We start from the raw sequence: 26,733 nt of genomic DNA, 5'->3' as shown, positions 1-26,733 counted from the left end.
CTCGGCCATTTTGATGAAAGCCTGTGCATTGAGGTCTACGGCCCAACCCTGAAATTATGTGAAACTAGGACACCCGTGACTGTGAGTACTCCCTCAGTAACATACTGAATATACAGCCTCATTCACATGCTCCTTTTTCTGGGGAAGCCACCAATTACTTCCCCAACCACAGTAGTAATATCCCCACACACCCTAGGATTATTAATAAAGGCAAAATTATTTCATTTAATTATTCTTTATAACAATTGACAAGTTTATTAATATCCCACACAACTCAAAATATTTCAAAATGAGAGAAGAACTCAAGCAAATAAAATAACACTAAATCAATCAGAAAGTATCAGGCTCTCTCCCTTCCCCCATAAGTTAAGGGTGCAAAGGGGATCTAAAAAGCAGTTCAACCATTTTTTTCACAGACCTGAAGTTTTGCTTTAGCATAGTGAAGAAAGGAGAGTCACGGCATGGTGGCCTTAAATGATATATTTCTACATAATTGGAGGAGTTGCAGACAGTGAAGAAGGTCAAGAACAATACAGCAGGGCAGAGATAAGTTACAGATATGCATGTAGGAATGACAAATAAAATTTAATCTGGGCAAGTGTGAAGTGCTGCACCTTCGGAGATTAAACGCAAGGCAAAGTATACAGTTCACGGCAGGACTGATGTACAGAGGGTTCTTGGGATCCAAGTCAATACTTCGCTGAAAGTGGTAATGCAAGCAGTTAGAGTAGTAAAGACGACATATGGCACTGCTACGTGAATCAGACCGTCATGACAGAGTTATATAAAGCTTTGGTTATGCCACACGAAGAACCACATGCAATTCTGGTCACCCTGTTACAGGAAGGAAGTGAAGGTTTCAGAGAGGGTCCAGATTAAAGATAATGAGATTCTTTTTCTCAGGGTAGAAACGCCGAGGTAAGGGAAAATATGTAAAAAGGAGGGTCAGGGCAAGAGCTTTACACAGAGAGCGGTGGGTGCTTGGAACACACTACCGGGGTGGAAGTGGAAGCAGATACAATTGTGGTACTCAAGATACTTTTAGACAGGCACCTGAATACACAGGGAATAGAGTGATATAGATCATGCTCAGGCAAAAGGGATTAGTTTAGTTTGTATCATGCTCAACACGGAAATCCAGGGCCAAAGAGCCCTCAATGTGCTGATTTTTGTAGATTTACAGAGGTTTTGAATACAAATTAAAGAAGGGCAGATGTACAACCTTGACAACAGAGATGAGTAAGATTTTGTCTTTGCAGGTGTGTCAGAAGAGTGCAGAGCAAACAAAAATTAAAACCAGAAGCAGAATGATTTCTATCAAGTACAAGAGCAGATGGCATGATCAGTGCCTACAGGATAAGCTTAAGGCACTGAAGAGAATCTCAATAATAAAGTCCAACAGAATAAATATCATCATTGAACCTATAATTTTCTCTGATGGTATTTGGTTATAAGTTGTGTGCTAAGAATATTCAATGACTAAAGGACTGATAATCCTCTGGGTTGTCTCAATACAGTGACACTGATACTCAGAGACAACTCATTGTATACTGTTTGATGTTCAGTGGTTGAAAATTCCTACACTACAAGAATGACTACACAGCAACAACAATTCATTAAATATTAAGTGAATATTGTGTTAAAGGCACCATGTTTGGTAAGCCTTTGTTATATATACAGTGGATTCCGGTTAATTGGGACACTTTGAGACCAATACATTTTGGCCCAGTTGTGCAATTGCCCTAATTAAATGAAGTTTCATGAAAATTGTCAAAAAGATATATAAAAAAAACAAACTACCGTTTAAACTGAGCAACAGATTAAATACATGTATTTATATGAAATATAGAACAAACTGTGTATTAGTTCCCAATAGTTATCAACAGAGGAATTCACCACTGCTGTGTTCTGTTGAGTGAATGCAAACAAATATCAGCACAGACACCTAGTGCAAATAATGGACTGCTTTCATACAATGCTTTCGACAATTGCAACTGCATCCTCCAAATCTTCATTTTCATTGTAACATTCAAGATGTTTGCCAACTCCTTCAAATATTTTGTGGTTCCTAACCTGTGAAGTAGTGAAATCATTTCATTTTCATGTGAGTGCCACAGTGGTGTAGCAGTTAGAGCAAAGCTATTACATCTTGGGACATCAGAGTTCAGAGTTCAACCCCAGCATCCTCTGGGGTCTACTCCATGCTGTATCTCAGAGTAAATAAATAAAATAAAATTTTCACTCCCAGACATTCCTGGCACTTCCAAGCCTCAGTGCTTGAAACCACAGTGAGCAAAAGCAGTTCTGAAATGTGTTACTGCTCATTTCTCACCAACTGCCAATGTCAACATTGCTTATTGAAAAAAACACACACAACTGACGCTATCTTAAAAACTGTTTGCTCCAAGCACAGTGTGATGTCTAAAGGCCACACAAGTATGCACAAATGACTCAAGTTAGAAACTGTTTGGCAACAGTCTCCTATCCCAATTAAGCGGCATAGTATCCCAAACAAACGACAGAAATTCCAGCTGTTTTGTCGACTAGTTTTTGTTCTTTATAAGTTGTCCCAAATAAGGGGCTGCCCCAAGTAACCAATGGCCCAGTTAACCAGAATCTACTATTTCATAAAATATTAAACTCACTCTTACAATACAAACATCTACAGTATGTCAGGATGCTGTTTATTGACCGTAACTCAGCATTTAACACCATCATTCCTACAGTCCTGATTGAAAAGCTGCAGAAGCTAGGCCTCCGTACTTCCCTCTGCAACTGGATGCTGGACTTCTCAACCAGAAGACCACAATCCATGCAGGTTGGAAATAACATCTCCACTTCACTGACAATCAACACTGGTGCACCACAGGGATGTGTGCTTAGCCCACTGCTCTACTCTCCACATCTGCGTGGCTAGGTGCAGCTCAAACACCATCTATAAATTTGCTGATGATACAACCATTGTTGGCAGAATTTCAGATGGTGACAGAAGGGCATGCAGGAGCGAGATAGACCAGTTATTTGAGTGCTGTCGCAACAACTTTGCACTCAACATCAGCAGGACTTCAGGAAGGGTTAAATGAGGGAACTCACACCAATCATCGTAGAGGGATCAGAAGTGGAGAGACTGAGCAATATCAAGTTCCTGGGTGTCAATATCTCTGAGGACCTAACCTGGGCGCAACATATTGATGCAGTTATAAAGAAAGAATTTGAGGAGTTTGAGGAGATTTGGTTTGTCAATGAAAACACTCAAAAACTTCTACAAATGTACCGTGGAGAGTATTCTGACTGGATGCATCACTGTCTGGTATGGAGGGTTGGGGGGTGGGGGGGGCTACTGCACAAGACTGAAAAGATTTGCAGAAACCTGTAAAATTAGTCAGATCCATCATGGATACTAGCCTCCGTAGTAACCCAGACATCTTCAAGGAGCGGTGCCTAAGGAAGGCGGCGTCCATCATTCAGGATCCCCACCACCCAGGACATGCCCTCTTCACACTGACACGTTTGGGAAGGAGGTTCAAAAGCCTAAAGGCACACACTCAACAACTCAGGAGCAGCTTCTTCCCCTCTGCCATCCGATTTCTAAATAGACAATGAACCCATGACCACTACCTCACTACTTTTTTAATTTCTTTTTTTTTTGCACTACTTCGTTTAACTTAACAATCTAATAAACATTTATAAACTTAATGTAACTCAGCTTTTCTGTATATTTATTAAGTATTTCATTGTACTGCTTCTGTAAAGTTAACAAATTTCACAACAGATGCCCATGATATTAAGTCTGATTCCGATTCTGAAATAGAAACAGAGAAACTGTTCAATACTTACCACTTTTCACATTTTAGCACTAATTACTTTTCAAAGAACACAAGTAATATCTGAGCAATAACTAATGAATTCTGTCTCCAGTGTATGGGTAGATTAGATGCCCATTTGTGGGATGTCCAGATGTTGTGGTACAGATGGAACTGAGCAGCTAAATCAATCAATAATTTAAAAACTAGTTCTACAAAGCATTACTGACACATGCTTCGTGTTATTAAGCACTAGTTATCATCTCAAGATCTGCGTAATGCTTGAAAAGAAATAGTTTTTAGGATTACTTTGCAGACAAGTCAGCTGCAGTAGACTAACACGCTATAAATATTAAATTACCATGGAAAAGTAAGTTCCCTTAAAAAGATTTATATTTAAAACAGCGCTTACATTTATGTTGCTCAAGAAAAGCTAAGTCAGTTCTATTCATATCAGATGCAAAAATATCCTTTCCATGCAATGCCTAGTGGATCAAATTCTTTTTTTAAACAAAGTTTGAATTGATCATCACATTAATTAATGCACGGCTACCTCTCAATAATCTCATGCTTTTTTCTATATCCAATATAGTGGACATAGAGGTTAAAATCAACTATCCCAGAATAGAAGAATGGACAGTGTTTGCAGTTTGAGTCAACATTTGGAGGTTGCCACATACAAGGATGCTTAATGGTTCGTGATGCTCTCTGAGAAAGTTAAAGTAGATATTAGCAAGGAGATTGATAACAATATAACTGAAGGAGTGAACTTCCAGGACAAATTAACCTAGCTTCACACTAGGTAAGGGACTATAGTCAGTTTCACTAAGCTGCGGTGATGAGTCTGCAAGTAATTTGCTTTACTAAGATTCAAGGTCTCAGAGGATAATTGGATGGGAAATGGTCAGATGTTTGAAGTGGAATAAGAAACAATACATCCACCTCAAGATATTTATCCAAGGCCTCAAGGTGGGCAGAAGAGCTGGCAGTTACTATGATAGTGAGAGATAATTAGATGCCTCAAGAAAATAAAATCCCTGTTTGGTGAGACATGGTCATGAGTTCCACATGGTGAATGAAGGAAAAACAGACAGTAGATGCTGGAATCCAAACAAAATACAGACCTCCGGAAAAATTCAGTGGGTCAAGCAGCCACCGTAGAAAGAAGAGCAAAAGCTAGTGTTTCACATCAGGACACAGTCCTATTTTATTGTCATTTAGAAATGCATACATGCATTAAAAAATGATACAATGACTTGAGAAGAAACAGGATTGATTGCTAATGTATAACAGTATGAAAGGGTTGTGGTGTTTGGAATGAAAGCTAGTAGTTGAAAGGTAGAACCAGAAACATATACTTAAACCAACACAAGAGATTCTGCAGGTACTTTCACCAATGGTCAATAGTTTGTCTCTAACATAACTACAAGTTCAGGACAACATCAAAGATATGAAGTGCATTTTCTCCACTGACATTTTTTTAATTAATGTCAACCTCGGCTGTAATTTTGATATTAGAAGTAATCAATCTTTAATCATTAACTTTAAATCATAAAATTTACAAAAACAAATGATGGGAAAACAATGCCAACTTTCAGAATGTACAACAACCTCCACCCTCTGATAGCTCTTCCAAAATCTTATAAAAATTATCTTCCACACTGCTGTAAATCTCCACAACTAATTGATGTCAGAAAACAGCAACTATAGTGAAAAATTCATTGTGACCTTGGAATCCTGAAATAGGGAGTAAAAAAAGATACAGTTAGATACCCTTCCTTCTCCCTGAGTCTTCTCCTTTAACTTAATAGACTTTTAAGTTGTAGGCTTGGTTCACTGTTTTTTGATTTACTTTGTGAGTTGCTCAATTTCACAAAGGCAAAATGGCACAAACCCCACAAGAAAATGGAACATGGCAGATATTCAAAGCTGTTATTCCGTATTTTAATTCATTGTGACTGACAATCTGGTGCATTTAATTTCCCATTTTTTCACATCAGCAAGCCTTGAAGAATGGCCTAGCTGTTGCACGTCATTTAAATAGAGAAAAAAAATTGTTTATGATGTAATAGGTATCACAGGAATAAATTTTAAGGATTAAAATTGACTCTTTTATTGCTCACTTTGAATCACTCAATTGCTTATCTCTGAGCATGCCCTTCATGTACCTACCAATTGCTTCTTAAGTGATACTACAATAACTGCCTCAACAACTTCCGCTGGTAGCTCATTCCATATACTCACCACCCTCTGTGTGAAAATGTTGCCCCAATGGTCCCTTCTAAATCTTTCCCTTATCACCCTAAATCTGTATCTCCTAGTTTTGGACTCCCCTACCTTGGGGAAAAGACAGCTACCATCCACTTCATCTATGCCTCTCATAGTTTGAAACATCTTTATTAAGGTCATCCCTCATTCTTCAAGGTATAAACACCTAGCCTGGCCAACCTCTCCCTATAACTCAGACCCTCTAGTCCTGGCAACATTCTCATAAATTTTCTCTGCACCGTTTCCAGTTTAATCACTTTTTCCCTAGAAAGGAGTGACCAAAACTGCATGCAGTACCCTGTGCAGCCTCACCAATGAGTTATACTGTCTATCTGAATGTACTGTCCCAGCTACAACACTCAGTACTCTGATTAAGGCCAGCATGCTAAGTGCCTTATTCACCACCTTGTCTACCTGTGATGCTGTTTCAAGAACTATGCACTTGGATTCCTTGGCTCCTCTGTTTCATTACACTTCCCCGTGCCTTGCTATCTATTGTACAAGTCCTACACTGGCTGAACTGTATAAAGTTCATCACCTCGTATGTAACTGTATTGAAACCCATTTTCCTCTCTTTGATCCCCTGTAACCAATGATAAACTTCTTCACTATCAACATCTCTTAATTTTCTGTCATCCACAAAATTACTGATCAAGCCTTATACATTTTTAACTAAATCATTTCTATAAATAAATAATAACAAAGATCCCAACACTGACCTCTGCAGCACACCACTACTCACCAGCCTCCTTTCTGAGAAACAGCTTTCGACCAGTACCTTCTGCTTCTGTCTATGTAAATGCTGGTAGTTTTCCTGTTCCTCAGAATTCCCCCCAGTAACTTCTCCACTACAAATATCAGGCTGACCAGTCTGTAGTTCCTCAGCTTGTCCTTGCTACCCTTCTTAAACTAGATAATAATTTAGCCACCTTCCAGTCTTAGGGAACTTCACCCATAGCTAATGATGAAGCAGTATCTCGACAAGAGCATCCAGAATTGTCTCCCTTAGCCTCCCACAAAGTCTGAGGACGCAGTCAGTCAGTCCTAGATATTTATCTATCTAATACACTGCAAGACTGCAAATGCCTCCCACTGAGTAAAATGAATGTTATCCAAAATAATTCCACTTGTTTCCCTTATCTCTTCCTCAGTAAAAAAAAACAGAATTAATATTTTTGAAAAATCCCACCCATGGCCTTTGGCTCAAGAATAGACAGCCCTACTGATCTTTACGAGCAGGGGTCCCCAACCCTTTTTTTTGCAAGGCGGACCGGTTTCTTATTGACAATATTCTTGCGGACGTGGGGGCGGGGGGGACGGTCGCCAACGGCCAAGAGTAGTCAAATACGTTGGGTTTACCCCGAGAATGACTACAATGACCAAGAAACCATGCGCGGGCACCAGTGCGCAGGCGTAATTTGCGTTTGCGTTTACCTGCTGATTTTTTTCTACAATTCACTTTTGGCGACTCTGTTCGGGTCGAGGGGGTAATCATGACCAGAATATAGGTGATAAATGGCTAATACACTCAATTTCGTTTCTAAAAGTGTTTATCTGACGAATTTAATATTAAACACACAGCGCATATTTTCCTCGCATGAATATAGTGATAAGTCAATTATCAGGGGAGTTTGAAATTTGAGTTATCAGGGAAGTGTTGAACGAACTTCCAGTAGAAGTGGTAGAGGCAGGTTTGATATTATCATTTAAAAGAAAAATTGGATAGGTATATGGACAGGAAAGGAATGGAGGGTTATGGGCTGAGTGCAGGTCGGTGGGACGAGGTGTGAGTAGCGTTCGGCACAGACTAGAAGGGCAGAGATGGCCTGTTTCCGTGCTGTAATTGTTATATGATTATATAAGTCAATAGCATCATAACATTTTAAGTAATGTTTGGATATTAAACACACAGCACATATTTTCCCCGTATGAACATATAAAATCATTGCAACACACCAATATCGCTGAATCGGTGGGAGCCCTGGGCTTGTTTCCCTGCAACATCGAGGGGTGATGGGAGACAGCGATACTCGAAGGGGGTTCCTTATGTCCAGTCTATTCCGCAATTTAGTTTTTGTTGCATTCATTGCAGAGATATGTTGGAAATGGAAGCAATGTTTTCAGTGCTTTCGTGGCTATCTCAGGATATTCAGCCTTGACTTTGATCCAGAATGCCGGCAGAGAAGTTATGTCAAACATACTTTTCAGCCCGCCGTCATTTACAAGATCTTCTTCCCGCGCTGACATGGATGACACGCAGGTAATGACCTCGCATACGTTAATGGTTCAATAGTGCGTGACAGGGAATGAGGAAAGGTGCAGCTGCCTCCTATCGCCAAATCATATCGCTTCCTCGCGGCCCGGTGGTTGGGGACCCCTGTTCACTCTTTCCCTAGGCACCCTTTAACCCTACAACTATAGAACCTTTTGGGATTTTCCTTAGCCTTACCTGCCACATCCATCTCATACCCTTTCTTTGCCCTCCTAATTTCCCTCCTAAGGGTATTCATCATCTTATAGTCATCTCCAATCTTATAAGCCCAATGTATGCTTCCTTCTATTTCTTTACCAGAACATCAATATCTCTCATCAGCTAAGGTTCTCTAAACTTGCCAGGTTTACCCTTCACTCTTACAGGAACATGCTGCTGCTGGAATCTTGATATCATACCCTTAAAAGCCTTCAGTCAGGTCTGCCCAATTGACATCTGTTGGACCCTCCTAATTTCCCCAAAACAAACTCAGCTCCAGTGTAGAAACCTAACCTGTGGACATGTCCTATCCTTTTCAATCACTATGTACGCAGGTGTTTCCAGCAAGTGGACAGTCGCAAGGCTGTGGGACCGGACGGCATCCCAGAGAGTATGTGCGGCACAACTAGCAGGTGTGTTTACATATATCTTTAACCTCTCCCTCTCCCAGTGTAAAGTGCCCTCCTGCTTCAAAACATCCACCTTTGTTCCTGTACCTAAAAAGACCAAGGTAACATGTCTGAACGACTGGCGTCCTGTCGCATTCACTTCAATAATAAGCAAAACGTCAAGACTTTGTCTTGACAGTATGACAAATACAATAAATGTTCGACTTAGATTAGTACAATATAATTTTTTACACCAATTATATATTACACCGCAAAAAATAAATAGATTAAATTCAAATCTATCTGATAAATGTTTTCGGTGTAATCAAGAAATTGGTACTTTTTTACATTCTACTTGGTCTTGTTTTAAAATTCAACCCTTTTGGATAAATTTAAGAATCTTATTGGAACAAATTACTGGAACTCAACTTCTACATAACCCTGTATTATTTCTATTAGGTGATATTGAAGGGATAAAACCGAAACTTAAATTGAATAAATATCAGAAAGAATTTATAAAAATTGCATTGGCAGTAGCTAAGAAGACTATAGCAGTTACTTGGAAATCTGATTCATATTTAAGTATGGATCGTTGGAATAATGAAATGGCTAGTTCTATTCCACTCGAAAAAATTACTTATAATTTAAGAGACAAATATGTAACATTTTTGAATATTTGGCGCCCTTATTTACAAAAGATAGGATGGCATATTTAAGTGCTCCGATAAAGACTTTGGTCACTTGGGGAAAGTAACGAATAATTATACCAAATTTATTTTGAATCCCATGGAGCATGTGGAAACCTTCCAATACCCAGGCGGCTCTTTTCTTCCTTTCTTTCTTTTTAGGTAGGACTTTATATGGGGGGGGAGGGTTAAGGAGAGGGGGGAGGGTAGATTCTATTTTTTCATGTATTCCTTTTGAAAATTCAATAAAAATTATATTACCAAAAAAAAAAAATAATAAGCAAATGCTTTCAGAGGCTGGTCAAGGACTACATCTGAAGCATGCTGCCACCCACACTGGACCCACTACAATTCACCTATCGACACAACTGATCGACTGACAATGCAATAGCCACACCATTCTCACACATCTGGAGAAGAAGGATGCTTATATGAAAATGCTGTCAGAAACAGAGAAAATCTACAGCACAATACAAGCCCTTCAGCCCACAAAGCTGTGCCGAACATGTCCTTACCTTAGAACTACCTAGGCTTACCCATAGCCATCTATTTTTCTAAGCTCCATGTACCTGTCCAGGAGTCTCTTAAAAGACCCTATCGTATCCGCCTCCACCACCGTCACCGGCTCTCTGAGTAAAAAACTTACCCCTGACGTCTCTGTGTCCTGACGAAGGGTTCTGGCCCGAAATGACTGATCATTTCCACGGATGCTGCCCGACCTGCTGCGTTCCTCCAGCGTGTTGTGAGTGTTACCCCTGACATCCCCTCTGTACTTGCTTCCAAGCACCTTAAAACTGTGCCCTCTTGTGCTAGCCATTCCAGCCCAGGGAAAAAACCTTTGACTATCCACATGATCAATGCCTCTCATCATCTTATACACCTCTATCAGGTCACCTCTCATCCTCCGTCGCTCCAAGCAAAAAAGGCCAAGTTCATTCAACCTATTCTCATAACACATGCTCCCCAATCCAGGCAACGTCCTTGTAAACCTCCTCTGCACCCTTTCTATGGCTTCCACATCCTTCCTATAGTGAGGCAACCAGAACTGAGCACAGTACTCCAAGAGGGGTCTGACCAGGGTCCTATATAGCTGCAACATTACCTCTCGGCTCCTAAACTCAATCCCATGATTGATGAAGGCTAATGAACCGTATGCTATCTTAACCATGGAGTCAATCTGCGTAGCAGCTTTGAGTGTCCTAAGGACTCAGACCCCAAGATCCCTCTGATCTTCCACACCACCAAGAGTCTTACCATTAATACTATATTCTGCCATCATATTTGACCTACCAAAATGAATCACCTCTCACTCATCTGGGTTGAACTCCATCTGCCACTTATCAGCCCAGTTTTGCATCCTACTAATGTCCCACTGTAACCTCTGACAGCCCTCCACACTATCCACAATACCTCCAACCTTTGCGTCTTCAGCAAATTTGCTAACCTATCCCTCCACTTCTTCACCCAGGTCATTTATAGAAAATCACAAAGAGCAGGGATCCCAGAACAGATCCCTGAGGCACATCACTGGTGACCAACCTCCATGCAGAATATGGCCCTTCTACAACCACTCTTTGCCTTCTGTGGGCAAGTCAGTTCTGGATGCACAAAGCAATGTCTCCTTGGATCCCATGCCTCCTTACTTTCTCAGTAAGCCTTGCTGAATATTTATTGGACTACAGTTCAGCATTCAACACCCTAATTCCCCTCAGGCTTGACAAGAAACTCAGAAACCTTGGCCTTCACCTGCTTTGTGTAGCTGGATCCTGGACTTCCTGTCAGATCACCAGCAGGTGGTAAGAGTGGGCTCCCTTACCTCTGTCCCTCAACACAGGTGCCCCTCAGGGCTGTGATCTAAGCCCCCTCCTTTACTCTCTGTATACCCATCACTGTATCATAACCCACAGCTCCAATCTGCTAATTAAATTTGCTGATGACACTACACTGATTGGCCTAATCTCAAATAATAATGAGGCAGCCTTTAGAGAAGTAGTCATCACCCTGACACAGGGATGTCAAGAAAACAACTTCTCCCTCAATGTTGCAAACACAAAGGAGCTGGTTGTGGACTACAGGAGGAATGGAGACAGGCTAACCCCTATTGACATCAATGGATCTGGGGTTGAGAGAGTGAACAGCTTTAAGTTCCTTGGCAAGAACATCACCGAAGATCTCACGTGGTCCGTACATACCGGCTGTGTAATGAAGAAGGCACAACAGCGCCTCTTTCACCTCAGACTGTTGAAGAATTTGGGCCCCCAAATCCTAAGACCTTTCTATAGGGGCACAATTGAGAGCAGCCTGACTGGCCGCATCACTGCCTGGTATGGGAACTAGATTCTGCAGAGAGTGGTGCGGACAGTCCAGCGCATCTGTAGATGTGAACTTCCCACTATTCAGGACATTTACAAAGACAGGTATGTAAAAAGGGCCCAAAGGATCATTGGGGACACGAGTCACCCCAACCACAAACTTTTCCAGCTGCGACCATCCAGGAAATGGTACCTCAGCATAAAAGCCAGGACCAACAGGCTCTGGGACAGCTTCTTCCACCAGGCCATCAGACTGATGAATTCATGCTGATACAATTGTATTTCTATGTTATATTGGCTGTCCTGTTGTACATACTATTTTTTATAAATTACTATAAATTGCACATTTAGAGGGAGACATAGTGTAAAGATTTTTACTCAAATTCAATTCAAATTCAAAAAACTTTATTGTCATTCTAACCATACATCAGCTCTGCAGGGCAGAATGAGACAGCGTTTCCCAGGAGCAGTGCAATCATAACATAACAAACGTAACACTAAATAATAAACATAACAATAAGTAGTAAAACACAACAGCCACGTCAGTTAAAATCAAGTTATAAGTGTCCAGTGCAAGTTAAAAGTGTCCAAAGCAGAGTCAGGTAGAGCAGCTATTTAGCAGTCTGACTGCCTGTGGGAGGAAACTATCTAGTAGCCTTGTGGTTTTAGTTTTGATGCTCCTGTAATGTTTGCCTGATGGCAGAAGCACAAACAGTTCATGGAGAGGGTGTGAGGGGTCTTTAATGATGTACCGTGTCTTCTGGAGGCATCGACTCTGAAAGAGGTCTTGGACAGAAGGTAGGGAGACCCCAATAACCTTCTCTGCTCCCCTAACCACCCTCTGCAAGGCTTTTTTGTCGACAGCACTGCAGCTGGAGTACCAGGTTGTGATGCAAAAGGTCAGCACACTCTCAACCATGCCTCTGTAGAATGTAGTTAAGATGTTAGTGGGGAGTGATGCTTGTTTAAACTACCTCAGAAAGTGCAATCTCTGCTGGGCCCGTTTCACAACCCCAGTGGTGTTCCTGGACCAGGTGAGATTGTCCGAGATCTGCACCCCAAGGAACTTGATGTTTTCCACTCTCTCCACTGTGGAGCCACTGATGCTGAGGGGTGTGTGCTCAGGCTGAGACCGTCAGAAATCGACGATCATCTCCTTGGTTTTGGTGACATTAAGCATCAAGTTGTTATCACTGCACCAGTTCTCTAGGTGTTTGACCTCCTCCCTGTACATTGTTTCATCATTTTTGCTGATGAGCCCCACAACTGTGGTATCATCAGCAAATTTAATGATCAGGTTCTCCTTGAATCTGGCTGCACAGTCATGTGTTAGCAGTGTAAACAGCAATGGGCTGAGCACACAGCCTTGTGGGGATCCAGTACTCAGTGTGATGGAGTCAGAGAGGTTCCTGCCAACACGGACTGACTGTGGTCTCTCTGTCAAGAAATCCAGAATCCACCAACACATGGTAGTGTTAAGGGCAAGCAGAGACAGTTCCTCCACTAGTCTCTGCGGGACTCCTCACATATATGGAAGATGTAAGTAATAAAGTCAATTTAATTCAATGTAAAAACTAATAGAATTATAGCCGTCAGAGCCAAAGTGCATGGTGTCTGCACCTTCAGTTACTTGTCCTGCCTCATTCTCTAAAAGAAGGTCACTCTCATACCCTCCTGAGTAGGACTCTCTATATATTGAATCCGGAAACTTTCCTGGCCACATTTCATAAATTCCACCCAGTCAATACCAGGGAAGTTAACATGAAGCAGCTGTATCCTGCCTGTCCCGCCCTTCACTGGGTCAGGGTTGTAGCATCCCAGTCCACCTTAGCTGCTAAACACTGTTCATTAAAGTAAGTACAGTTTAACCGAGTATCCCTTTCCTGTGTCCTTTACTATTCCAATTACTCAACATGCCCTCATTGGCTGCTGCTTTATCCCATGATTTGCTCCTGCTCGGTCCCTGCCAATCTAGTTTAAATCTAGCGTTAGCAAATTTCCTTGCAAGGATATTTGTCTCTCCCTGGTTCAAGCAGAACCTGGCCCTCTTGTACAGCTTGCCTCTTCCCCAGAAGAGATCCCCAGTCATCCAAGAACCCAAGTCCCTGCCCTTTGTACCAGCTCCTTAGCCACAAATTCATTTGGCCTTTCTACTTCTGACCTTGTTTACACATAGCACTACTCCAGAGGTCCAGTTGCTTAATTTTTCACCTCACTCCCTATATTCATACTGCAAGGCCTCATCCCTTCTTCTACCCAAGTCATAATTTCCTCCCCACTCACTCATCTCCTTCAGCCACTCAAAGAGATCCTTGACCCTAGCACCTGGGAGGCAACGCACTATCCTGGCTTCTCTTCCACAGTCACAGCATCTCCTGAGACTGATATTCTAAGTAGGATGGATTAAATTTGTGATACGAGTGCAGGTTGCTTTGACATTGTTTATTGCAGATTTCTGGCCATCATGTTGCACTTTTAAGAGGTCAGACAACAAATTTGGAAATGGCAGTGAAAACTACAGTGAACAGAGCAGAGTAACAACAGATTCAGAAAATAATAATTATTTCTCCAATTTGAAATCTGATTTATAAAATTAGAAATGTTATATTTAGCTGACATCTAGAAGCAACCACTGAAACTTGAAATCAGAATTTATTGTCAGAATGCTAACTAAATATTACAATTAGCGACCATGATGTTTTCGTGGAGTTTAAGTTAAAAATGGTGTCGGTTAGTTGCAACCCTGATTTTTATGCACAGTGTTTTGAAGAAACAAACCAGCGATCTTTGATTTATTGAGAAAAAAAAATGAGACAGGCAGCTGTGAAGAATCTTGGTAAATCAGCAATTCACTGATCTAAATGTCTAATTTTCCATGACAGGAGGTCTTTTATGTAAATTAAAAGTAAGCTGTTCAAATGCTCTAGTGATTGGTTAAATTGGTATTTAGTCCCAGATTCTAGACAGCACATCCAATACATCATGAAGCAGTGTTGTGATGAACGGAAACAGGTTTAGGATTTTTTTTCCCCACACGGGGAGAGAAACTTCACATGGTAGGTGCTTCTTGCTTCTCATTGCTTCAAGGGCCATTTGTTGCAAAGTTCTATCACATGTACAATAGAGCAGTCTGTTCATGTTTGATTTGCACTAAGACCTTGAATCCACTCATTCCACTACTACAGAGTAGAGCCATTGTCAGAAAGATAGACAAAGGCTCCTCTATCACACATCACAGTGGAGTGGGACGTGGTGGAAGCAGGTATCGGTGCTGCGAGCCTCATGTGGTGGGTGGGGTCATAATACATCAGTTGGCGAGAAGTGCAAGCCAGTGAAGCTGAGACACCTGCGGAAAGCAGCATGTTTTACCAAAAAAGGCAGCAAATTGTAACCAGTCCTAACCAAGAGACTCCGTGATTTGGGATCTGCTCGGGCAAGACCCCTTTCAGTGTCACCAAGATGTACTTCAAATTCAAGTTTATTGTTAAAGTTCTATCCTGAACCACACAGGAATGTTGTACTACATGAGAAATTTCTAGGGTATGCAGTTTAGATTGTCCGTCATTGAGTTAACTCCATTTTACTAGACCAATTCCAGTCCAATGAGTTTTATCTCCTTTTGAAAAACTGACAAATATCTTCATAATTGGAAAAAATAATTCCCCAGTTTTCTCCCACGTGCTCTGGATTTGTCTCAGCTAGAATTCAGTTAGGAATTTCACACCCAGATAGTATATTGCACAGTTGCGGCAGACAAACATAAGCAGGAAGAGCGAACGGTTTACATTTAAAGTTAGACCAGTACAAGCCTTACACTGCGAATGGAGGGGCACGGGGAGTGTAGGAACAAAGGGACTGATGAGTACAAGCGCATAGTTCATTGAAAGCAGTCAGGAGAGGTCATTAGAAATGGAAGTTCAAGTTCAATTGTCATTCAACTATTCATGAATACAGCCGAACGAAATAGCATTCCTGGGGCAAAAGTGCAAACATGCACAGCACATGGCACTCATAACACATTCAAGATAGCAAACAAATATACAATGGTGCAAAAATAATATATATACATACATATACACACACACACACACACATACATACATATAAACACATACCTTCGGCTTGCCCTCAAGAGGCTGCTGTGTACGAGCATGCTGCCATGTTACTGCAAGTCTTAGGTGACTTGACAATACCAGTTTCAAATTAAAACTATTTTTATTGCAATTTACCGTTTTATGTGTCTGATGTTCAATAAATTCTTCGAGTCTGTTTCTTTAAGTAGATAATGCAACATTTTGTTAAATAGCCAACAGGTTATAGTTTTCCCTGACTTGATAGAAAACATGATAGAAGCCAATAAAAATACTCCACAAACTATTTCAGAACTCCTGAGGGATTCATTTAAGAAATCAGAGTTTTATTGTTGCTTCTCATTATGTGAGAGGTTGGTGATGCTAAGGCATCTCTTAATACAAAACTTCACAAGTACAGATGCTTCACAAACTGGAAACTCTCAAGACCAATGCTATCAAATTAATTGGAAGCACCTTCGTACATCTCTTGTCTGTCTGCATTTCAGATGAGTAACTAATTCATTGAAATTTACAGACTTTATTTCATAATTCTCTAAATGTTCAAGATTATTTTTTTTTAAAAGGAAAATCTAGTAGGCTCATCATTCTTCTAAAATATTTCATGGATTCCAAAATTACTTCCTGTAATTATTCAAATACATGTGCAAAAATGTATTTCATTGGTATGGCAAACTTGGAAATTTTAATTAAAATTAAGTAGCCAATATATTAATTTGCTTGTTTCACTTCTTGTCCATGTTCCTGGTCATTGATAACTCATGGACAATTTTTGGAGGACCTCAAAATATCATTAGCTGTTATCTATTTGTTCCTGATAGTTTTTACCTTGTTATCTAATGATGAAACACATTCAGCATCTACAATATGTGGCTGGGTATTTCTAGTAATAACAATTTCTAAATATTTTGTATTTTCATCAAACCACTAAACTTGATGGTAACTATCATTGCATAGTGGAGACTTGCAAACTGTTCTGTTTACGAGCAGCTCTCAAGAATGGAGCCCTGTTATAACGTGGGAAAGGCCCATATATACCCACACATGATAAAATGGTTTCCTCAATGGAAAATCTTGCCTGACAAACCTGTTGGAATTCTTTGAAGAAATAATAAGCAGGATAGACAAAGGAGAATCAGTTGATGTTGTGTATTTGGATTTTCAGAAGGCCTTTGACAAGATGCCACACATGAGGTCCATGGTATTACAGGAAATATTCTGGCATGGATAAAGCAGTGGCTGATTGGCAGGAGGCAAAGTGTGGGAATAAAGGGAGCCTTTTCTGGTTGGCCGCTGGTGACTAGTGGTTTTCCATAGGGGTCTGTGTTGGGACCGATTCCTTTTACATTATATGTCAATGATTTGGATGATGGAATTGATGGCTTTATTGCAAAGTTTGCAGACAATATGAAGATAGTTGGAGGGGCAGGTAGTTTTGAGGAAGTAGAGAGGCTAAAGATGGACAGACATATTAGGAGAATGGGCAAAGAAATGGCAGGTGGAATATAGTGTCAGGATGTGTATGATCATGCAGATTGGTAGAAGAAATGAAAAGGTTGACTATTTTCTAAATGGAGACAAATTACAAAAAACTGAGGCACAAAGGGACTGGGAGTCCTTGTGCAGGATTCCCTGAAGGTTATTTTGCAGGTTGAATCTGTGGTGAAGGCAGTAAATGCAATGTTGGCATAAATCTCAAGAGGATAGAATAAAAAGCAAGGGTGTAATGTTGAGACTTCATAAAACACTGGTGAGGCCACACTCAGAGTACTGTGAGCAGCTTTGTGCCATTTATCTTAGAAAGGATGTGCTGATACTGTTGAGGGTTCAAAGGAGGTTCATGAAAATGATTCCAGGTTTGAACGTCTTGTCATATGAAGAGTGTTTGATGGTTCTTGGCCTGTATTGGTTGTATTGCAGAAGAATGAGGGGTGACCTCATTGAAACCTGTCAATGGTGAAAGGCCTTGATAGACTGAATGTGGAGTGGATGTTTCCTATGGTGGGAGAATCTAAGACCAGAGGACACAGTCTCAAAATAGAGGGGTGTCCTTTTAGAACGGAGATGTGGTGGAATTTCATGAGCTGGAGAATGGTGAATCTGTGGAATTCTTTGCCCCAGGCAGCTGTGGAGGCCGAGTCTGTATGTTTACCTAAGACAGAGGTTGATTCTTGATTGGTAAGGGCATGAAGGGATATGGGGAGAAGGTAGGAGATTGGGGCTGAGAAGAAAAATGAGTCAGCCATGATGAAATGGTGGAGCAGACTGGATGGGCCAAATGGCCTAATTCTGCTCCTATATCTTATGGTCTTATCCAACATACAAATTAGGAAAGTAGTAAGCCATTGAACCTCTTAAGCCTGCCTCTCCGTTCAACAATGGATTCAAAGATCAAAGCTAATCTAACAATACATCTACTCTTCATTCCAATCTACCCCGGTAACCTTTCGTTCCTTCACTTAACAACATTTCATCTAATTGAGCTAGAAGACTTTAAGAAGAAAATTCCAAACAGTTGCAAGTATCTGAGAGGGAAAAAAAATCTCATCTCTATCAAAATGGGCAACCATTTATTGTAAAACTGTGACCTTTAGTTCTAGGTCCCCACATAGGAAAGCATTCTCTCAAACATTCATGAAGAAACCTCTCAGAATCTTTTATATTTTAATCCAATCCCCTTTCACTCTTCTAAACTCCAAAAGAGATACAATCGTAAATGAAAGTCAGAAAGATTGCAGGTGCTGGAAATCTGACATAAAAACAGAAAATTTTGGAAACAAGAGTTCTGATGAAGAGTCGTCTACATAAACGTCATATATGTCTCCCTCCACAGATGCTTCCTGAGCCTGGTGAGAGTTTCCGACATTTTACGTTTTCACTTCAGTGACATTAACCGATCCTTACAGCTAAGATAACCCACTTATTCCAAATGCAGGTTCAGTAAAGCTTCTCTAAAATGCCTCCAACATGTTAGCATACTTACTTAAATAAGAAAACCAATACTCTGCTCAATACTCTAAATGTGGTTTTACCATAGCCCAATACAATGGAAGTACAACCTCTCTACTTTTATACCCATAACATTTAAGTACTTTAAAAATCAGATTGATTAATACTTTAACTGAAAGTTGACAAGGCCCCACAATGGGATCATGCAAACCAAGTATAATCTCTTTTATAATTTTTAAAACATACAACTCAGAGAAGGGGAATCTGCAGATAACAGCAGTTGCTATTAGTAGTGATCTCCCAGATTAGATGGCTAGGTTCACAATTTCCTCACTTCTAAAGGAAAAGCTGAAATTAATAGAAACTGCATCGAATTCCACAACATTCTACCCATATTGTGAATATTCTGTATTATTTTATCAGGTCAAAACAAAGAATATGTTTAAACCAAACTTTCATGAAGTCATTCTTTGCTCATAAACAGAGAAAAAAATAAAACTCCCAGATGCACCACAGCTTGGTATGGCAAGTGTTCTGCGCAAGACCGCAAGAAATGACAGAGTTGTAAACACAGCCCATTTTATCATGCAGATCAGCCTTCCCATTATTAACTCTGTCTACATTTCCTGCTGCCTCAGGAAAGCGGCCAACATTATCAAGGATCGTTCACAGCCTGGTCATTCTCTCTTCACCACCCACCACACACACCCACACACACCCAATCAGGCAGAGGATGCAAAAGCTTGAACACATGTGCCACCAGGCTCAGGGACAGTTTAGCCTGCTATTATAAGACTCTGGAATGGCTGTGATCTCTCAATCAGCTTCATCCTGGCCCTTGCACTTTATTTGCCTACTTGCACCCTTTTTGGGACTCTTAACGATATATTCAGTCCTCTATTTTGTCTTCCTTAGGTACTGCCTCGATGCACCTATGTATAGAATAATCTCTCTGGATGGTACACAAACAAAGCTTTTCATTTTAACTCAGTACATCTGACAATAATAAACCGATGATCAATTACCAATGCGTTTCAAAATATGAGGCATTCATTTTGGCGTTCACCTTGAATCTATTAAGGTGTTTTAAGAGCAAAGTTTGAAAAAGTTAACGCTTATTAAGTTGTTAGACTGCCTATTTTAAAACAAATAAACTTTATTCATAATTTTTAAATTATTTACAAGAATAACCATTCAATGCCTTTTCATTCTTTACATTCCTTTCTGTACTCTTCTATTACATTGATATATATCTCTGCTGCCACTCATGTGGGACCCTGGGGTAGTATACTATCTACTAAAATAATTGAGAGGCTTCTTTCCCCCAACCAGACCCCTTCCTCCCTGGGAGGAGAAATCTCCACTGTGGTCCTTCCTCACCGAGCCCTTGCGGTGACTACAGTGCATTCTGCAGCAGGTACGGCTGCAGTCTGGAATATGCCAGTTGGCAGCATTCCTCCGTGGGCATCTGAATGCGCTGGCAGATCAACAACCTTTGGTAGGCAAAAGAGTTGATGATCTACCAACAGCATTTGATGTTCGTCTCCACGTGCGTCCCCGTGAACCGCCCACAGATAATATAACCAACTAGTAGATGTTTCCTCAGACATTAAAATGGAGCGTGCTCACCAAAAAGTTCAATAAAAGGAACACAACATAAATCAGTCTAGGAGGCCAAGCCAAAATGAAAAAATTAGTTTGCAGGTGAGTGGTCAAGAAACTAAAAGAGATAAAAGCTATAAATGGATTTACCACAGTCTACACAATAAACAGATCTTCAATATTGTGTTTATCTTCTAGCCACTGACATATTCTCTAGCTTTTCTACAATTATTTGTGATTTCCCATACTCTGAATTTGTTCCCTCATCTCCATGAGAAAATATATTTTCCTTTACACAAAAATTAAATGCCAGTGCAACTAATGTAAGTATGCACTTAGCAATGGACTTGGCCACTGTGACATTTTCAGCAAAACCCTGAGCACGGCTATTAATGAAATGGAGAGGTGATAAATGGCTGCACATAAAATACAAAATGCATTTGCTTTTATCTCTCACAGTTTTGGTCTGAGGCCTAATGAAACTGACGTTCTTATTAAGATGTTATGCTTACCGACTGTTGTCAGCTGCTCATTAATCTGAAAGGCCAAATCAGTATTTCAGTGAGTTGCAGTATTTTTTATTGAGCTACCTGCCCAAGAGAAATAAAATATATCATGTCAGAAGTGTGATCAAATGGTAAGTAAATTGCAGCTTGAAAAAATTTATAACAATGAAAGATTGAGTTTATTTGTGCCACATGTGACACTGGTGTGAGGTTTTTATTGTCCACATCTAGTCACCTCAAACTTACTAACAGACAAATTGTTAAGAGATTCTGTGGTGTCACACAGATCATACCAGAAATGAAGGAGGATTTCTTCCTCAAGTGTTATTAAAACATATATGACAGTTACTCATAGGGTGTAAATGGAAAGGGCAATTCTTCTCGAGGCCACCATTTGAAAATAAAATGCTCTCCATTTCACAAACAGTTGAAGATTTTTGTTATTTTCGCTCGGAGGGCCATGAGTCTTTGCACCTCACAATCTCAAAGGATACCGGAAGCAGTCTCTTTAAATATGTTTAAGGCAGGGTGGATTAATTTTTGATAAGCAAGGGGGTAGAAAGAAATACAAAACTAAGGTTACTATTTGTGTTCCGATACACCAAGGGCTTATTGGCTGGTGAAGCAGGTCTGAAGGGCTGGGCAACCAGCTCCAGTTTCTAATTTTAATGCTCCTGAAGGAAGTTATTGAGCAAATAGGGTTTTTGTGAGAATATGACAAAATCCATAGTCGTTTTTATTTGCTGCAAAAATCAGCACATAAATTTTGATATTACTTAATGAATGTTCACACAGAGGATTGCATTTCATTTAGATTGCAGATTTGATAAATATTACTAACAATAATAATGTTTTATTAATAAAACACATTTACAGCCCAAATTCCAAATTATTCTTAAAGAATTCTGCTCCTAAACTCAGTTCAAACAGCTGCCCAAAAGCAACTCTGTGGAATACCGAGATTTCTAATGATAAATTACAAACAAAAGACATTTTCCTTTTCTTCTTGAGATATCACAGCATTCTTTTCTACATTAGATAGATAGATATACTTTATTGATCCTGAGGGAAATTGGGTTTCATTACAGCCGCACCAACCAAGAATAGAGCGTAAATATAGCAATACAAACACCACAAACAATCAAACAACAAAGTGCAAACTATGCCAGATGGAAATAAGTCCAGGACCAGCCTACTGGCTCAGGATGTCTGACGCTCCACGGGAGGAGCTGCAAAGTTCGATGGCCACAGGCAGGAACAACCTCCCGTGACGCCCAGTGTTGTATCTCGGTAGAATATGGCCGGGGTCCAAAAGCAAGTATTTCTAGTATTTGCAGAATTTAATATTATATCTTGTCCTCTAAAACTCCCAATTACTTACACTATATGTCATCAGCATTCTTTAGTTTAAATATATTTATTTTAATTGCTCAAATTTAAATGGTCAGCCATCCCAAATACCCTGCAAAGTCATTTGCAATCTTTGCTTCTTATCACTAAAGATAAATATTGGACATTTAAAGCCTCAATGTGAGTTCAGGAACAGATTTTAGTTCTAGAAATAGGTTTAGAAACAAACTATGCAAAGCTGTTCTTCAAAGCTTCACTGACTTTAAAACCTTCTGTTATTCTGAAGACAATGTTAAATGAATCAATCTTCTAGAATATTACTTTGAGAAAAATTCCACATAAATTGGCGAGAGCTTATTTACCGCTGAATAGTATAACTCCATAGCACAGATCAAGGCTTGGGCGCTCTTGTATCTGCATCACTTGAAGCTAATATGCAAGCATAACAATCAATTAGGAAGGCACATAGTATATTGCCGTTTATTTCAAGAAGATTTGAAGACGTGAATAAAGATGTCTTAATACAGATTCATTGGGCCCAGGGTGATTGCTCCTTCAATATTGTGTACAGTTCTGTGTTTGATACTTAGCAAGAACGTATGTGTAATGGAGGGAATGCTGCACAGATTCACTGGATTAATTCCTGTGATAATACATTAATTATATGAGGAGAGATTATATAATCTGTGGCTGTACGCTCTACAGTATAGAAGAATGAGAAATAATCTCAATGAAATATACAAATTTGTTACGGGATTTGAAAAGGCAGGCATGATCACCTATTGGCTGGGATATCTAGAAAAAGGGGAGGCGATTACACAATAAAGCATCAGCCACTCAGGGACTTCTTCACCCAGAATATAAAGAATGTTTAGTTATAGTGTTAGTACAGGAAAGTGATGCTAAGATAAAAGTAACATGTCAGTACCTTGTTGCTGGTTTGGGGCATTGAATGATCTGATCTTGTCCTACTTCAGCCTCAGAATAGAAGGATGTCTCTTTAGAACAGAGATAAGAAGGAAGTTCTTTAGCCAGAGGGTGGTGAATCTGTGGAATTCATTGCCACAGATGGCCATGGAGGCCAAGTTGTCGGGTATATTTAAAGCGGAGATGGATAGGTTCCTGATTAGTAAAGGCATCAAAGGTGACAGGAAGAGGGCAGGAGATGAGCTTGAGAAGGAAAATAAATCAGACGAAGGAGACTTAACAAGCCAATTGGTTTAATTCTGCTCCTATGTCTTATCTTCAAAAGGCTCATCGTGCCTGTGTTTCCTGTTGGATGAGCAATCCAATTAACCCTGTAACCTTGTCCCCTTCATGGGGCCCTGCAAAGTTCTCTTCCGTGAGTAGTTGCCCAATTTCTTGGTAACATGAATTTGATAGAAAATACTGTGTAAAAACAAATCATACATCTCAATTCATTTATACCTAGGTACCACCTCTCTAATATCCCCTCTATATATATTTTTTACAGATGGGAGAAAAACCAACCATTACTCTGAGCAGGAATTATTTTTTTTATTACACAGCCTGAAAACTGCGTAGCAATTTGAATTTTTTTTGTAATTTGCATACTATTAATATTTAGAATGAAAAGTTAAAAATCACATAGACTTGATTTTATTTATTAATTGAAGGGTGGAATGAATTACAGTGCAACAAAGAAAATCTTTTATGTTTCATAAACTTTTTCTAGCTGCATCCAATTTCAGCTGCGTAGTTACAAAGGCAATGTGCTCGGGAGCATTTCAGTTACTGCGTGTACCTCCCTGTCCTTCTCTAATGCTTTCATCAAAACTTCTGTATTCCTTTCTCTCATGTGTTTGTCCAGCCCAGTTCTGTGATAATATACTGGTAGATTACACTTATCACACACATTGTTTCCAGTACTAATGGAATGCTAAGCAACATAAAAAAATGTGATTTTGCTATTTTGACCCTATAATTAAATATATAAATAGGACCAAGGCACAGGATTCCACTATGGACTAAGAATGACCAGTGCCCGGGTACATTCACATAGAAACATAGAAAACGTACAGCACAATACAGGCCCTTCAGCCCACAAAGCTGCGCCGAACATGTCCCTACCTTAGAACTACCTAGGCTTTACCCATAGCCCTCTATTTTTCTGAGCTCCATGTAGCCATCCAGGAGTCTCTTAAAAGACCCTATTGTATCCATCTCCACCATTGTCCCCGGCTCTCTGAGTAAAAAACTTACCACTGACATCTCCTCTGTACCTGTTTCCAAGCACCTTAAAACTGTGCCCTCTCGTGTTAGCCATTCCAGCCCTGGGAAAAAGCCTCTGACTATCCACACGATCAATGCCTCTCATCATCTTATACACCTCTATCAGGTCACCTCTCATCCTCTGTCACTCCAAGGAGAAAAAGCTGAGTTCACTCAACCTAATTTCATAAGGCATGCTCCCCAATCCAGGCAACATCCTTGTAGATCTCCTCTGCACCCTTTCTATGGTTTCCACGTCCTTCCTGTAGTGAGGCGACCAGAACTGAGCACAGTACTCCAAGTGGGGCCTAACTAGGGTCCGACATAGCTGCAACATTACCTCTCGGCTCTTAAGCTCAATCCCACGATTGATGAAGGCCAATGAACCGTACGCCTTCTAAACCACAGAGTCAATCTGCGTAGCAGCTTTGAGCGTCCTATGGACTCGGACCCCAAGATCCCTCTGATCCTCCGCACTACCAAGAGTCTAACCATTAAAACTATATTCTGCCATCATATTTGACCTACCAAAATGAACCACCTCACACTTATCTGGGTTGAACTCCATCTACCATTATCCACAAACTTACTTCCAGGCTTTGCAATGCAAGTTGCACAATGCTGCAGCCTCTGCAGGACATCTGTGGCAAGAAGGCAAAACCACTGGGTACTACTTTACGGAATGAACTTCGGAATCCCTGTTGAATACCAGTCAAAAGCAGGAAGTGCCTGTGAGAATACCGTCTTAATTTCAGAGGAGGAATAGAAAGTGAAATAAAGGCCAAAAGGTCCAAGTAGGAGTAAAAAAGGAAAATAAATAAAAAAATTTTTTAATTTAAAGTCACTTATCATAAATGAAACCTGAAAGAGTAGGAATCTGCAATTGCTGTTGCTAATTTTCAGTACCAACGAGATTGTTCGGAAGTAATTACTAATTATTATGTCTTTAAGGTCAATTTCAAATTAATTGACTTTGTGCCGACGTAATCCAGCGCTTCATGATGTTCCGTGTATTTGAAAAGGGAGCCAGGCGCTTTGGTTGAATTTAAAAGTGAGGGACAGGGGATTCGGGGTTTTCGCTGTTGGCAATATCCCATCTAACAGTAATAATAAACGACAGTTGTAAATCCCGGCGAGCGATCTCAGAAAGTTCACCTCACTTAAGTACAAAGTTAATTTTATCATGGCAAGATCAAGTGATATCCCGTCCCCTTACTGATGTTAAACGGTATTATCATTCTGTCACCCTCGGAAAGATTTGACTTGCTCCTGTTTGGATTCCATTCATTTTCTGAAAGACTGTACCCCTCACTTTAAATATTGGCGAATAAAAATAGACAACCTTTATTGTACAGATACACCTCACTGATTGCCTTAATCTTTTCCTTTGAAAAGAACAAATTTACTTAACGGAATCTTTATACAAAAGTTCAACTTTATTGGATATTTACCTGAATTGTAGTCTATTTACATTAAGTCTCAATCCGTGAAAATGGCAACGGCTTCGTCTGATTCTGCGGAAGGTAACATGAGGGGACGTCCTTTACAACCCGGTTGAGAGGTGCAAGTTTGTTTTTTTCCTGGCTGTCTAACTAAGTTGGACATCGAGAATAATCGGAAACCATCGAAAATGGCCACAACACACCTTGTTTTTTTTTTGGTCTAGTTTCCACAGAAAATGATCAGCGGTAATACAGCCCTTCGACCACGCTGGCCCGGCACCAGAGAGGATACAGGCGAAGAATAAGGGTGCCTTTGAGCGAGTGATCAGCGCTGCGGGGAACTCAGGTCAGTCACACCAGCCGCATGAAAGGCGTGCATTGTGCGCCGCTTCCTCGGGGCAGTGGTTTCGGCAGCAGGTACGACCTTCCTTCAGCTTGCGTCCACTCCAGTCTGTCACTCCCGTCCACTCTACGCCACAGGTTGAACGGACTTCTCAGTTGGACTAGACACACTTTGCTGAGATGCCGTCACGGGTGGAGTCAAGCCTCGGGTCTTCCGTGCCATTTGGTTTATTTACTTCTACTCCTCCAACAAACAGAAAGCGTCGCTCTGAGATGCCGGGAGCAAATTTT

At 40.4% G+C, this 26,733-nt stretch overlaps 1 protein-coding gene across 7 annotated transcripts in view; it reads right to left on the bottom strand.

The window, feature by feature from the left end:
• blk (BLK proto-oncogene, Src family tyrosine kinase) overlaps nt 1-26,733 on the bottom strand; it is an 83,346-nt gene extending 56,613 nt beyond the window's left edge. For 2 of the 7 annotated variants that reach the window (XM_072251441.1, XM_072251447.1), the window contains exons 1-2: nt 26,110-26,732; nt 21,083-21,160 (exon numbers count right to left, since the gene is read on the bottom strand). The gene's annotated coding sequence lies outside the window, so the exon portion shown is untranslated. Of the gene's footprint in view, nt 1-10,262; nt 10,317-21,082; nt 21,161-23,354; nt 23,374-25,248; nt 25,274-26,109 lie in introns of those variants that run through there. The other 5 variants (XM_072251443.1, XM_072251444.1, XM_072251445.1 and 2 more) reach the window with 5 other exon arrangements.

This window comes from Mobula birostris, chromosome 2 (assembly GCF_030028105.1).
Source record: "Mobula birostris isolate sMobBir1 chromosome 2, sMobBir1.hap1, whole genome shotgun sequence".
NCBI classification, from domain to species: Eukaryota; Metazoa; Chordata; class Chondrichthyes; order Myliobatiformes; family Myliobatidae; genus Mobula; species Mobula birostris.
The sequence above is the reverse complement of the archived record's forward strand: the minus strand, read 5'-3'. Positions and strand labels throughout refer to the sequence as shown.